General features: G+C 45.4%; 1 long non-coding RNA gene across 1 annotated transcript in view; it reads left to right on the plus strand.

Annotated features, from left to right (window-relative positions):
* Positions 1–5,235: 5,235 nt before the first annotated feature.
* LOC132209311 (uncharacterized) overlaps positions 5,236–12,833 on the plus strand; it is a 113,326-nt gene continuing 105,728 nt past the window's right edge. The window contains exon 1 of the long non-coding RNA XR_009445414.1: positions 5,236–5,522. This is a non-coding gene — a long non-coding RNA (uncharacterized LOC132209311). The remainder of the gene's footprint in view (positions 5,523–12,833) is intronic.

Raw genomic sequence — 12,833 nt, forward strand, 5'->3', positions numbered from 1 at the left:
TGTACTTGATTTTCATGTAATTTTGATTCCCATTACAGGTCCTTATGGGAACAGGAAAAATGACAAGCTGGAAAATTTTGCAAGTAATCTTTGGGCCAGCCTGGAATCTTCCCATCCTCTGGCCATGACCTTGTGACCCTGCTTGGAGGTTGTAGTTACAGTTTCAGAAGTGATCAATTCCAGTGAGGATGTCTGTACTAAGGTGAAAGCTCACGCACAGTTCTTCACGACGGGAAAAATGGCTCCATTCAGACTCTGGAGATTCAGGTATCCCACTGAGAATCGTTGTCTCCTTCATCATTCACCTTATTCCAGTCACCTGTCCTGCTCTGTGTGATTTCTGTCCATTCTCTCAGTCATGCTTGTCTGAGGGGATAGCCACTACTGTAGCCCTGTTGTTGACTTGTGCAGTATCCTCACAGTCAGGGAATGCTTCCCCATTCCTGAGAGATTTCAGTTGGCTTAAACAGCTCTGAAAACCACGAAACACTTTTACAAGAGTCAGCGGAAATCCACTTGCATCTAACCTGTAAGTAGTTGGTGATATCTCTATCCTCACTGCACTGGATTAAGAGAGGATTGTAACTGGAATACTGAGGTCAAAACATATACCATTAGCATCCAAGCAGCATTACGCATACTTCCATCAGAATGTGAATCAGATGACAGGGATTATACCTAGCACTTGGAGAACTGACAGAAACCCCAGGTTCCAGTGAATGAAGTGCCAACCGAGCACTTACCATTCGGGGGCAGTCTGTGGCTAAAACCCCACTCACTGAGAGATGCTGGCCAAACAGAGACTCGTGCCTCGCCATTGCAGGTGGTGCCACCAGGAAGGGTGGCTGATGCTGGTACTGCAATTAATCCAATGCTATTAGTGAGTCATGAACAAATTGGGGTCGTGGGAGAGGTTTTCTGGCCAGGGAATCAGGAGGTTGTAAGAAAAGGTAGTCAGGTGCTATCTGTTTGCCATCGCTACTAATATGGCATGGCGGATCAATGGTTAGCACTGCTGCCTCACAGCTCCAGGGACCCAGGTTCAATTCCAACCTCAGGTGACTGTCTGGGTGGAGTTTGCACATTCTGTATATGTCTGCATGGGTTTCCTCTGGGTGCTCCAGTTTCCTCCCACAGTCCAAAGATGTGCAGGTTAGATGGCTTGGCCATGCTAAGTTGCTAAGAGTGTCCAGGTATGTGTGGTTTAGGTGGGTTATAGTGGAATGGGTGTGGGTGGAATGCTGCAAAGGTCAATGTTGGGTCAAAGGGTCTGATTGTACACTGCAGGGATTCTATAATTAAGAGTTTTACTTCTCAAACTTTCTGTGTGATATTTGTTCAGCCTAAGTTATTAATTGCCCACTCAGGGGAGTAAAGACCATTTACCAGCCTTCCCAATCGAGACTGCATCAGGGTAAAACTTGAAAGACAGTCAGGTCCGTACTTACACTCTCCAGCTCAAACCCCGCATAAAGAGAGGGGTGTTAAATTCTACCCGTCATGTACAAAATCCAGCACCTACGTGATTGCCTGCAAAAATGCCATCCATCACTGCCCACAACAGAAGAGTGAACCTGGCAGAAACGCAGAATTGCTACAACGCAGAAGGAAGACATTCAGCCCATCATACTTGCCAAGCTCTCTGAGCACTCTAATTTAAGGCCAATCTTCTACCTTTTTCCAAAAACCCTGCATGTATTTTTTTTTCTGTTTAAGTAACCATCCCTCTTGCGTGCCTTCGCTGAATCTGCCACCACCACATTTCCGGGCAGTGGATTCCAGGCCCAGATCACTCACTGGCTGAATAAAGTATTTTTTCTCACTGCCCATTTGCTTCTTTTGTTAGCATCTTTGAAACTGTGCCCTCTGGTTCCAGATTCATTTTAGGAGTGGGAACATTTTATTCCTAGATAACAAGGTGTAGAACTGGATGAAGAGCTTTCTGAACTTTCTTCAGAAAAATGAAGAAGGGTCTAGGCCTGAAATGTCAGCCTTCCTGCTCCTCTGATGCAGCTGGGCCTGCTGCGTTCATCCAGCTCAGCACCTTGTTATCTCAGATTCCCCAGCATCTGCAGTTCCTACTATCTCTGAAGCATTTTATTCCTATCTGCTTTCTCCTGAGCACTCATGGTTTTGGAAAGTTTCTATCAAGTTTCCAAGGAAAGCAGTCCCAGTACCTTGAAAAAATCCTCATAACTGAGTTTCTCATCCCTGAGAATCATTCTCATAAATGGAGGCGTTGTGACAACATCACTGGACTAGTAATCCGGAGATTCAGGTAATCAGAATCAACTTTCACCATGACGCATGTTTGAATCCAATTTCAATTTAAGAACAACACCCAGGAATGAAAGTCTAATGGCGCCCATGAAATGGACCAACGACTGAGCTGTACATTTCTATGACTCTATGTCTCAGAACAGGTCGCAGTACATTGGAGTTTTGTGTCATCTGCACAGTACAATGTTGTCCCCTGCACACCCAAGCCTAGATCATTTATGTCCGTATCAGGAAAGCAAGGGTCTCAATACCAGCCTCAGGGGAACTCCACAACAAACATCCTCTCAATCAGAAAAACACCCATCACACTCTCTTTCTTGTGATCAGAGATAATGGGAACTGCAGATGCTGGAGAATCCAGGATAACAAAGTGTGTAGCTGGATGAACACAGCAGGCTGAGCAGCATCTCAGGAGCACAGCAGCTGACGTCAGCTTTGGTGCTCCTGAGATGCTGCTTGGCCTGCTGTGTTCATCCAGCTACACACTTTGTTATATTACACTCTCTTTCTTATCCCTCAGACAATTTTGGATCCCTTTCATTCTGAGATTTTCTTCAAAAATTGTACAAAATGCTTTTGGATAGCCCATGCACAGCACAACAGCATCTTTGTCCTTTTCAACCTTCTCTGTTCCCTGCGACTATCTCAAGCATCCAAATGATGTGGGCAAGTGGATACTGACGTTATTGGATCTTAAGACACGGAAAATAACTCATTGATAATGTGGTATCCCAAATTAGAACCATCAGAGATTTACATGTCGGTGATAATTTACGCACATGAGAGGGGTGCAGACACTTAGAGCCATTCAGCCGCTAGGTGAAAACATTTCCGAGTTAATTGCCACCCTGCGCAGAGTGCACATACAAATCTTGATGACAAGCATGACCCCAAGTCAGACAGCATCATTAGCATTGCTTCCAGATTAAAAATAACCCAGGGAGAACAAGACACTGCCTTTCAGACAGGTGTGGAGATAATTCCCAAATAACTAGCTTGATCCCAGACCATAGATGGGATGTACAATTATGGATTGACCAGATAAGGAACCAGCCAGGGTGCTCAATGATAACTGGTTAACATGGCGGGGAAGGGAGTGAAAAAATAACGAGACGTGCTAATCGGAATTGAGCTGTATTTGTGTGTTAAGTGTAATTGAAGGGGCGTAAGAAGTGGGAGAGGGCGGTGGTGGCGGGTGGAATGATTGATGGAAGCCGCATTTGCTTCTTGTCCAAGTTTAATTCACTTCCGGAGACGCCGGTATTATTTTCAAATTGGCGCTATTTGCAGCGTAAAATTGCAACCGCCAAATGTTATGCTGACTCCTGAGACAGCAGGTTGGCAACCCCCAGTGAAAAGGGACCAGGTAACAACGCTGCATCACCTTGCAGTTCTTAATCCAGGATGATAGAGAGTTTGGAACAGTCCCGGCCAAGTTGAAGTTACAGCATCCATTTCCATCAGTTAATATTGTGACGAGCATAATGTTTAAATGTGCAGTTTCACCTGTTCAATTCTTGTCTATCGATCAATAAATACAGATATTGCAATGGTGGGAAGGATTAGCGGGATGTTAGAAAGCAAAGCGGTGTTATTTTCAGAAAATGGTTACAAACGAGAGATTTTAAAAGGATTAGTTCCACCCCTTTCCCACCCCACCCCACCCCCAACACGCACTCTTTGGTAGGGGTTTCCTTTAAGAGCGCTTCCAGAAATAAACCTGCCTTGGCCCAGGTTCTGTCCTATTTGGTATGAGAGGGATGTGATGATTTGGCTCCTGTACAATCTTCCTCCGCCATGCGGCAGGGTAGGAGCATTGAAAGCAGATCTCAGCTCTTGTGGAGAGAGAGAAAGAGAGAGAGAGAGAGCGCGCGTGAGGCAGCGGCTGCGAAACGCGATGGGAGTCAGGACGGACTGAAGAACCATGGCATCGCCGCTGTGTACTTAGTGCAGCCACCAGGCTCTCGGGGGAGGACAGCAAGGAGAATTTTGTGTTGTCCTTTTTATTTGCAATAATCCGGGGTGGGAAAGGGGAGAGAGAGCTGAGATAATGGGAACTGCAGATGCTGGAGAATTCCAAGATAGTAAAATGTGAGGCTGGATGAACACAGCAGGCCAAGCAGCATCTCAGGAGCACAAAAGCTGACGTTTCGGGCCTAGACCCTTCATCAGAGAGGGGGGTGGGGAGAGGGAACTGGAATAAACAGGGAGAGAGGGGGAGGCGGACCGAAGATGGAGAGTAAAGAAGATAGGTGGGGAGGTAGGGAGGGGATAGGTCAGTCCAGGGAAGACGGACAGGTCAAGGAGGTGGGATGAGGTTAGTAGGTCGATGGAGGTGCGGCTTGTCGGGGGGAGGAAGGGATGGGTGAGAGGAAGAACCGGTTAGGGAGGCAGAGACAGGTTGGACTGGTTTTGGGATGCAGTGGGTGGGGGCGAAGAGCTGGGCTGGGCTGGTTGTGAGGTGCAGTGGGGGGAGGGGACGAACTGGGATGGTTTAGGGATGCTAAATCTCCCCTTCCCCCACCGCATCCCTAAACCAGCCCAGTTCGTCCCCTCCCCCGACTGCACCACACAACCAGCCCAGCTCTTCCCCTCCACCCACTGCATCCCAAAACCAGTCCAACCTGTCTCTGCCTCCCTAACCTGTTCTTCCTCTCAGCCATCCCTTCCTCCCACCCCAAGCCGCACCCCCAGCTACCGACTAACCTCATCCCACCTCCTTGACCTGTCCGTCTTCCCTGGACTGACCTTTTCTCTCCTCTCCACCTTCGGTCCGCCTCCCCCCCTCTCCCTATTTATTCCAGTTCCCTCTCCCCGTCCCCCTCTCTGATGAAGGGTCTAGGCCCGAAACGTCAGCTTTTGTGCTCCTGAGATACTGCTTGGCCTGCTGTGCTCATCCAGCCTCACATTTTATTATTTTAGGAGAGAGAGCTGTTTTGGTGTGTGATACAAGAGACGAGGCTGTCTATGCCTTTCACCCATCGGTAGCTCTCCTCCTGTCCCTGCCTCTATGCACACACTCTGCCAGGCATAGTCTTCCTCCCTCTGTGTGTGTCTCTCTCTCGCTTCAGCTCCTAAAACCTAAGATGCATCGGATATAAAAACACGCACATAAACACACACACACACACACACACATCAACAAGCCATGGAGAAAGATCAGGAATTACTGCAAGCTGTCAAAACCGAAGATGTAGCTGCAATGCAGAAGCTGTTGCAAAGGCCGAAACAAGGCAAAGCGAGTGAGTACCCTTTACACACCGTTCCATTGGCTGATGTGAATGTGCCTGCGTTTTTTTGTGTGTGTGTGTTTTGCAAATGTCCTGTTATTGTGGAGTAGGAGGGGAGGGAGTTTGGTCTGTTGTTCAATATGGGCTCTCCTATCTTGACCGATGCTGTTAGTGACTCTTGATACAGTGCAATCGGTGGGAATGTAGCATTAGCCTGAATAGTGCGTTCTCTCTCCCTCAGACAGCTCCCCTGCATCCATTAGTTTCACAAGCCGGCGCTTTCTGCTCCTAACAGCGCAGATTGGACGTTGAGGATAGATAAGGTCAATACTGGGAATCCTAGATTCCCTATCAACCGGGCAAGAGATTGCAGATGGTTTGTAGCGAATCCACGGTTGAGATACAACGCACAGAATCAGTTCGGAGAACGGGAAAGGTGGTTCTGGAGGTTTGCACTGTTCTGTTTCGGCAAAAAAAGTGCCCGACCAGAGAATATCAGGCCAGTGACTAAGATGGTTAAACAGCTAATTCTAGTGGAAGATAATAAAATGTGAGGCTGGATGAACACAGCAGGCCAAGCAGCATCTCAGGAGCACAAAAGCTGACGTTTCGGGCCCAGACCCTTCACCAGAGACCCTTCAATTCTAGTGGAAAGCTGTCAAGAAGGTAATAGCTCAGAGTCTCGCTTCTGAGGAAGTGCAAACTGGAGATCTTGTTTGACCCACTCTGTGCAGGTTGTTGTTGCTGTGTTGCAAAGAGAGCCTAGAGACGTGAGGGGGGACTTGGATGTGACAAATGCAGTGACTCCACACCCGGGCAGTGGTTTGGCAACATGATTCGGACCCCGTTAGCTTGCAGCCCTCTGACGCTGTTCCCTTACTGCCGGATGCTCACTGGCTCGCACGCCCCAAACAACCGGGACTATTTTAAATTTAATCCCTTGACTGATGGGCTGACAAGTGCCTGTTGATGACAAAGCAATAGATGCTGCAGACCTGGTAATTAGAAGCAGTTTTGCTGGGAGACGCTTTAATTGATAGATTTCAATTCTAAAATTAACCAGGATTAAACGGGGGAGACCTCGAGCTGGCTGATCTATGATGTCGTAATAACAGTATTTTCGGAAAGATTGTCTGAGACGCAGGAGTGATGTCTCTCCCAGCTATCCTGGCTGCATGGAGGAGGAAAAGGCAACCCTTTCCGAACAAGGCACAGTGAGGATTTCTGAAACATTTATGTATCGCTTAACTGGAAACTTGATAATGTACGCCACAATGTGGGAGGGGGAATCTTATTCAGTTCTATATTTGCCTAAAGCTTCACTCCAGATATTTTGTTAAAAATAAAAGAATAATGGGATTTGAAGGGTACACTGCGAGTAAATCGTGGGAAAATGTTAATTTATTTTGATGTGACTTGCTCCTACATGAGTAAAACATATTGTGATTAAGGATGATGGAATAAACTAAAAGCATTATTTGCCAGGATGAGATTCTGTCATAGTCTGGAGATGCGCTGCTCTGCTATCCAGTTATGAAGAGCTGCTGTAGTTGTGTTCTACAAGACTCCAATTGTTGGATGCAGTGGAAGTCTTTCAGGAGAAGACACCATGTCCCTTTTAAAAATAGTTTCTTACTGATTTATCATGTCACACACAGTACTTTGATTTGTAATTTTCTGGCTTATTCTCTGGTGTTGAGAACCTTTGTGGGTTGACTCTCCCTTTGACCTCATGATCCCTGTTGAGTTTAGATTTTGAATGCGTGGCCTGTGCATTTGTTGGATTTCTCTCTATTGGTTCTCTAAGTTCACTGACTGAATGCAACACTGTATCAATGTTTACCAATAATGATCATATCTGTGATGATGATGCTATTTTCCTTGGGACAGATAATGAACATCTCCATGCTTCACAAAGTCTGTCTTCGTGTCTGTTGGTGCTCCATAATTGGTGACCATGCCTTCAGCTGACAATGCCTTAAGCTCTGGAATTTCTTCCATAAACCTCACCACTCCTTTACCACCCCCCCCCCCCCCCACCCGACCATGTTCTCCTTTACATTATTGGTTATAAAATACCAGAGCGGTTACCTGTGTTGATATCGCCAGTGTCACGTTTGATTAGATCATTCCTCCTATGAAATATTGTGAGACATTTTACTTTTACCAATGCAAGATGCATACATGCTGTTGTTATTAGACAATAAGTCGAGGTGGGAGGGTGCGGTATCATTGGGATTTAAATGGCTGGAGAGGCCTAACGCCAAATACCCAGCAGGGAGCTGTGTTGGGGCTGGGTTTGAGGGTGGGGTGGCAGATGGTGACTGTCTCTTCTAAATTAGCCCATGCTCCCATTAGAGGATCATATGTAATGCCTTGCTTATCACCAGTCTTCAAAATTCTGACAACACCCCAACTCCCCAACATATCCTCACTAGGGCCTACCAATTCTTCTCACTTGGTGAGCTGAATCTGGAACAATTGTCTAAGTCCCAAGTGCAATACCAGTAATGATCACATCTTCTGGTGGTGCTGCTGGTACAGTGCTGGAATGCTGCCAATCTCTTACTGGCCTGAATCTCTCTGAGGCAGGACATCTTCATGTATAAGCGGAGCAATCAACCCATCAGATGGTTGCAGAGCTTGGCAGACTTCCCCACCTCTGTGCTTTTAGTCAAAGAGGTGGGGAACCCAGAGTCTTGTGTCATTCAGCCCTGAGGCAGTTGACCCTTACTTGCCTTCTGAAGTAGTATAGCAAATAGTTCATAAAAATGGGCAATAAAATGGTGACTTTGCCAGCATAATCCACATAATTAGAACTTTTCTTTATTAAATTGGGAACTCTGTGTGGTGTGTGCAATGCTAATGGAAGTACAGATCCTGGCTAAGCCCAGTGTTCTGTCTCCACCTCCCATGATAATACAAGGTACTGACTGATTGGTTTCTTGGCTGAGACTGTGGTCACTTAGTTGGCAGCCAAAAACACGAAGCAGTGTTTTTAGGAGAGGATGAGACAAAATATTTAGAGTGTCGAGAGGGTCCATAAAGTTTTGCAACTGAAGACATAAAAGCTGCTAGAGTTTAAAAATAACGTGGATTTGAACTAACATTAATGTAGAGGGCCAAGAGCTGGAAAACAGGATTCAACTTGATAGTTTTAATTTGGCTGGCAAAGATGCGCTGGGCCAAATGCTCTCCTTCCATTGCTGCAAATTTCCACGATACTCCAAAATCATGTCAAAGATTTCTGAAGAAGGGTTTTGGCTTGAAACATCAGCCTTCCTGCTCCTCTGATGTTGCTTGGCCTGCTGTGTACATCCAGCTGTACACCTTGTTATCGCTATTGTAGAGCATCTATGTGTCCCACTGTTATTTTACTATCGTGCCAGATGTGTAGTACATGATTTCTCTGCAAGTTGGTATGACAAATTAAAATCATGAGACATTTTTATTCTCTTAATGATAAAACTCAAAATTCCAACTGCACCTATGTCAACTCCTGTGCTGTAACATGTCTTTACAGATTGAAAGGTGCATTTTATTTCAGTTGGGATGATTCTTGGATTTCTGCCAGACTTCAGCAGTTTGAGGTTTGCTGTGACAATTCCATGCCTTTTGACCTTCAACACAATCACAATGAAAATGACGTGGAAATTACAATATGGATACTGTGTGTGTGTGTGTGTGTGTGTGTGTGTGTACCTTGTGATATTTGATATAATCATTTGATATAATCAGTGGCGTTACTTTGGAGAGGTTTTGGTCTCCCCTTTGAATATTGAAGTAGAATGTAAAGCTCTTCCAGAAGTTTCGCTAATGACATAGAGCATCAGTCTGATGAAAACCTACCTCTTCCCCTTGCTACTATCTACTTGTTATTGCAGTATCAGTTTCTGAGACATGCCTTAGAATCCATTAAAGACGTGAATAAAGGCAAACAGTTGCCACTCACTCTAACCAACGTTTTTGTATAAAGATTTTACCCTCTACATGGACATGAGTCTTAATCCCATGTGCCCACTCTGTTCCAGTGAATGCTTTATTCATCCTTACTTTGACCACTTGCTTAACCTATTCCTAAATATTGACTTGGCTGCCTGTTCAGTCATTTATTCTGGTTGCACGTTCTGAACTCTGTGTGTTTGATGCAGCAGTTGGAAACAAGGGCTTGTGCTGCTTTAGTTATACCATCAATAGAGACTTTAAATAGTCATTAAAGAAAGGAAGAACTGGCACTGAATAAATCACCTGGGTTTTTTTTGTATTCATTCTTAGAATGGAGCTGCTGCTGGCTGGCCAGTATTTATTGCCCACTCATAGCTGCCCTTGACAAGGTGTTGGTGAGCTGCCTTCTTGAACCATGGCTTGGAGGGCAACTTGCAGGTGGTGGTATTCCCATAAATTTGCTGCCCTTATCCTTCTAGATGGTAGTATTTATGAAAGTGTTGGTTTCTAAAGAGCCTTGGTGAATTTATGCAGGGGATTTTGTAGATGATGTGCACAGCTGCTACTTCCCATCACTGGTGGAGGGAATGAATTTTTCTCGCTGTTGCTTTGTTAACTGTAGCAGCTTGCTGTGCCTAAATTGACTGCTGCATTTCCTGACATTGCAATAGTGACTACACTTCCAAAATATGAATACTGCTGAGAAAAGGCATATTTTGCTCCAGTTTTTCAACTTGCACTTAACAGGACAATTCACATCAAATACAATGTAAAAGGATCAACTATTATAGTAAATAAGAAGTGAGTCCTGGTGTTTTCCCTGTGGAAACACCTCAGAGTCCACTGTAATTGCTTTATTCATCTTTACTTCAACCATTTGCTGTACCTGTTCCTAAATATTGATGTGGTTCCACTTCCAAATAAATCAGCACTCTCTTTGTGTACAGCTTTTCCCTTCACTTCTTGCAAATTGCCCCAATAAGTGCAAGATGAAAAGGATAAACAAAATGTATATTTTTCAAGTTCTGTATTACCAACTGATGACTGCCAAAATACTTCATTGGCTGTAAAGTGCTTTGGAATGTCCTGAGGCCATGAAAGGGAAGAAAGAGAAGGCTTTCTTTCTTAACATTGTGCATTTCACAGCTTTAGGATATCCCAAACAACTTCTGGCCAAGAGAATAGTTGAGAATTGGAGTCACTGTCGTAATGTGGAAACACGGCAGTCCATTTGTGCACGGTGAGATCTCACAAACGGCAACATCACAGTGACCAGAAAACCCCTTCAGTAATATCAGTTCAGAGCTTAGTATTGACCAAAACACCAGGATAACTCTGCTTGACAACAGAGGCATTACATTACCTGAGAGGGAATACGAGTATTTAACAACTAGACACCTGAAGCCACAATTTCAATGGGTAGAGTGTTGGTTCGAATGGTATCATCCAAAGGTCAGCACCTCCAACAATGGACCACTGGGTATGTTAGCCTAGATTTTCTTCTCAGGTCTATAGATCCTGACTTGAACAATGACATTCTGTCTTAACGGTTGGAGTGAAACCCACTGAGCTGCAGCTAATATAGAACATAGAACATAGAACATAGAACATAGAACAGTACAGCACAGAACAGGCCCTTCAGCCCACAATGTTGTGCCGACCATTGATCCTCATGTATGCACCCTCAAATTTCCGTGACCATATACATGTCCAGCAGTCTCTTAAATGACCCCAATGACCTTGCTTCCACAACTGCTGCTGGCAACGCATTCCATGCTCTCTCAACTCTCTGCGTAAAGAACCTGCCTCTGACATCCCCTCTATACTTTCCACCAACCAGCTTAAAACTATGACCCCTCGTGCTAGCCATTTCTGCCCTGGGAAATAGTCTCTGGCTATCAACTCTATCTATGCCTCTCATTATCTTGTATACCTCAATTAGGTCCCCTCTCCTCCTCCTTTTCTCCAATGAAAAGAGACCGAGCTCAGTCGACCTCTCTTCATAAGATAAGCCCTCCAGTCCAGGCAGCATCCTGGTAAACCTCCTCTGAACCCTCTCCAAAGCGTCCACATCTTTCCTATAATAGGGCGCCCAGAACTGGACGCAGTATTCCAAGTGCGGTCTAACCAAAGTTTTATAGAGCTGCAACAAGATCTCACGACTCTTAAACTCAATCCCCCTGTTAATGAAAGCCAAAACACCATATGCTTTCTTAACAACCCTGTCCACTTGGGTGGCCATTTTAAGGGATCTATGTATCTGCACACCAAGATCCCTCTGTTCCTCCACACTGCCAAGAACCCTATCGTTAATCCTGTACTCAGCTTTCAAATTCGACCTTCCAAAATGCATCACCTCGCATTTATCCAGGTTGAACTCCATCTGCCACCTCTCAGCCCATCTCTGCATCCTGTCAATGTCCCGCTGCAGCCTACAACAGCCCTCTACACTGTCAACGACACCTCCGACCTTTGTGTCGTCTGCAAACTTGCTGACCCATCCTTCAATCCCCTCATCCAAGTCATTAATAAAAATTACAAACAGTAGAGGCCCAAGGACAGAGCCCTGTGGAACCCCACTCACCACTGACTTCCAGGCAGAATATTTTCCTTCTACTACCACTCGCTGTCTTCTGTTGGCCAGCCAATTCTGTATCCAAGCAGCTAAGTTCCCCTGTATCCCATTCCTCCTGACCTCCTGAATGAGCCTACCATGGGGAACCTTATCAAATGCCTTACTGAAATCCATATACACCACATCCACAGCTCGACCCTCATCAACTTTTCTAGTCACATCCTCAAAAAACTCGATAAGGTTTGTAAGGCATGACCTACCCCTCACAAAGCCGTGTTGACTGTATTTGATCAAGCCATGCTCTTCCAGATGGTCATAAATCTTATCCCTCAGAATCCTTTCTAACACCTTGCAGACGACAGACGTGAGACTTACTGGTCTATAATTGCCGGGGATTTCCCTATTTCCTCTCTTGAAGAGAGGAATTACATTTGCGCCTCTCCAGTCCTCAGGTACGACTCTAGTGGAGAGCGAGGATGCAAAGATCTTCGCAAGTGGCGAAGCAATTGCATTTCTCGCTTCCCAAAGCAGCCGAGGACAAATCTGGTCCTGGCCTGGCGACTTGTCAATGTTAATGTTTGACAAAATTTTCAGCACATCAGCTTCCTCTATCTCTATCCATTCCAGCATGCACACCTGCTCTTCAAAGGGTTCATATCCAATGATTGATCTGTATAGTGAGTGAAAGGAAAATGGTGTAAACACCACACTGTGCAGCCTGCTCTCATTCACTCACTCGGAGCAAATTTTCAGAAACTTGCCAGTAGATAGTGAGTGCACCTTCTTATTAAGCTGCTGCTTGT

The sequence above is a fragment of the Stegostoma tigrinum genome, unplaced genomic scaffold (genome assembly GCF_030684315.1).
Source record: "Stegostoma tigrinum isolate sSteTig4 unplaced genomic scaffold, sSteTig4.hap1 scaffold_84, whole genome shotgun sequence".
Taxonomy (NCBI): domain Eukaryota; kingdom Metazoa; phylum Chordata; class Chondrichthyes; order Orectolobiformes; family Stegostomatidae; genus Stegostoma; species Stegostoma tigrinum.